Genomic DNA, 2,852 nt, shown 5'->3' on the forward strand with positions numbered 1-2,852 from the left:
TTGCCTGCTTGAAATGCTCTGATGAAATAATGCATCTGTCAGAGCAGCATCTAAATGTCATCCCTCTGTGTCACCAAAGGGGAAATGTTATTCCAAAATACAGGCTAGCTCCCATACACAGGGTTTTTTCAGGCTTCCCAGACCCATAAAAGCAGGCAGAAGGTTTAATTAGCAGCCCTGATACATTCACCTTATGCATCTCTGTACACACCAGGAGCTGCATTGTTTTTGCTGTCTCTGTTTTTCAGGCACAATTGGAATTGTCCACTTAAATGGGTTCTGCTTGGAACAGCAGCCAAAAACCACCCCCATGATAAACTGCCTTGCTAGTCTTATTTTTGAGGCAAAAAAAAAAAAAAAGGAAAAAAAAGAAAATATGTAGTGCTGTGTGCCTTCCATGCAAGTTTAGTATTCTGTGGCATGAGTCTGCTTTCAAGCAAGTTTGCCCAAGCAATTACTTTGTGAATTACAGTTTGATTCACCAGAGTCAAATCCTGGGCTGTTTTGGAGCAGCCTTTGCTGGGCTGTGCCCTTGCAGATCTCTGAGCTGCCTTGCAGCAGCTCCTGCCTGTGCTGGAGGCTGGGCTGGGCTGCCAAGGGCAGGATGCTCTCACAGAGTGATCCTGAGTGATGGTTCAGGGGGATTTGATGGAGTTTAAACCTCCTCAGCTTTGGAGTGGGAGGCAGAGCTGGTTTCTGAGGCCAGCAGACTCCCAAGGGATCACAGAGTGGGTGCACCCAGGGAGAAACTGGATCCCAAAAACACAAGGAGAGTGTGGGGATCCTCGTGGGATATATTAATCTTGTTAGAGGTTTGTGTATCCTTGCAGAGGACTCAGTGGGAATTCTTAAAATTGACATTCAGCAATGCTAATGGTGATGTTTGTTGCAATGTGATGCTGTAACACGCAGGCAATATTTAATTCATGGAGCCAGCAGCAGTCTCAGTGTGTGTGTGTGTGTGTGTGTGTGTTTGAGGGGGAGGAAGCCTGTTCATGGTGCAGGTTATGCCTTCAAACTCTGCAGAGACTCTCCCAGACACGGCTGTGCTCACAGAATATTGTATTTGCAGGGTCCTCCCACAAGGGAAGGAATGATGGATCTGATTCCATGTTCTCAGAAGGCTAATTTATTGTTTTATGATACTATATTATACTAAAGAATACAGAAAAGATTCAGTAAGAATGCTAAAAAGATAATAATGAAAACTCGTGACTCAGTCTCAACACAGCTTGGCCCTGATTTGCCAAAGTCAAAACAGCTCACACCAGAATCCAACCAGAAGGCTAATTTATTACTTTATAATACTATATTATATTAAAGAATACTATACTATACTAAAGAATACAGAAAAGATACTTACAGAAGGCTAAAATGATAATAACGAAAACTTGTGACTCTCTCCAGAGTCCTGACACAGCTTGGCCCTGATTGGCCAAAGAGTAAAAACAATTCACAGCAGAATCCAATGAAACAATCTCCAAACACATTCCACATGAGCACAACACAGGAGAAGCAAATGAGATAAGAATTATTTTCCTTTTCTCTGAGGCTTCTCAGCTTCCTAGGAGAAAAATCCTGGGCAAAGGGATTTTTCCAGAAAATGTGAATGCAACAAGAGACCTGCACACAGCCCAGGCACTCCACTGAACACAGCCCCAGCCCCAGCCTCAGCCACTCACCCTGGGAATGTGATGTGCTCGGGGGGAGGAGGAGGAGAGCAGTGGGGAGAAATAAAACAGACCAAAAGCACCATTTTAGCAAGAGAAACAAGTGGGGTGTTGCCTTTGGCTTTCTCCCCAGCGTGGCAGGCTCCAATGGAAGCAGGGCTTGGGTTCCTCTGCATGAATCCTGCTTGGCTGCTGAGGGATTATGGGCTTTGCTGCTGCCCCTAGGCACCATTCCTGGGGCAGAGGGAGGCAGGGAGCTGGTGGCTCTGCTGGCAGAAGGGCTGGATGGCAAACTGAAGGGAGATTGCACCCCTGGGATGTTGGGAAGGATGAAAGTTTGACAAGAAAGTCTCACAGATATGGGTGCTTGGCAGAAAGACTTTTAAATGTAGAGTCTGATGAAGGAATAGAGATGGAAGCAAGTTTTGATATAGAAGAAAAGAATTGCTGAGCCAGTCTTACTGGATAACCAAGGAGGCAAAGGGTGTGTTAGTTAGAAGGGGTTTTATGGCTTAAAGCAAAGGATAAACCCACCCCAAACAAGACGTTTTTACCGAGCAGAAAGATAGCACAGGCAAACAAGTCAGCAAAGCTGCAAACAGAAAAAAGGTCTCAGAATTTTCCACTGCAAGAAAACTGAAAAACAACTTCTGGCTTAAACTGTAATGTGCTAACTTTTAGTGATTGGAGAACAGTAACATGAATATGGTAATTACAGTAGTTATGACAGGCCATAGATAAAAGTTAAGGTATAGATTGGTTCTACTGTATTAAGATGCTCAGTAAAGAAAAGTCTATAATGCATTGTAACCAAACCCAAAGGGTCTCCAGGCCTGCCTGCAGCTGGAGCTGACAGCTGTGGGCACAGTTCTGTCACCCACCACCCCGGGCTGCTGTAACCTCTTGGATGGAATAAACTGCATTTTGGAGAGCTGCCTGTAGTCCCCCATCCCTCATTTCAGCTCTTACACTGGGATGAAGAGGGGCAGAGGAAGAGTGTGAAGCCCCTTGAGCCAGGCAGGGAGTGGGGAGCAGAGCACTGACCAGAGATGATGAAACAGCAGCAGGGAAAAACAAATAAGTAAAAGTGCAGAAAAAAAGGTGTGGTGTTGGATAAAAGAGCAGGCACAACGTTGTGCCCTGTTTAGTTGAGGGCTCCTGGGTTTTCAATTTATTTCTGTG

Source organism: Zonotrichia albicollis, chromosome 2 (genome assembly GCF_047830755.1).
Source record: "Zonotrichia albicollis isolate bZonAlb1 chromosome 2, bZonAlb1.hap1, whole genome shotgun sequence".
NCBI lineage: Eukaryota > Metazoa > Chordata > Aves > Passeriformes > Passerellidae > Zonotrichia > Zonotrichia albicollis.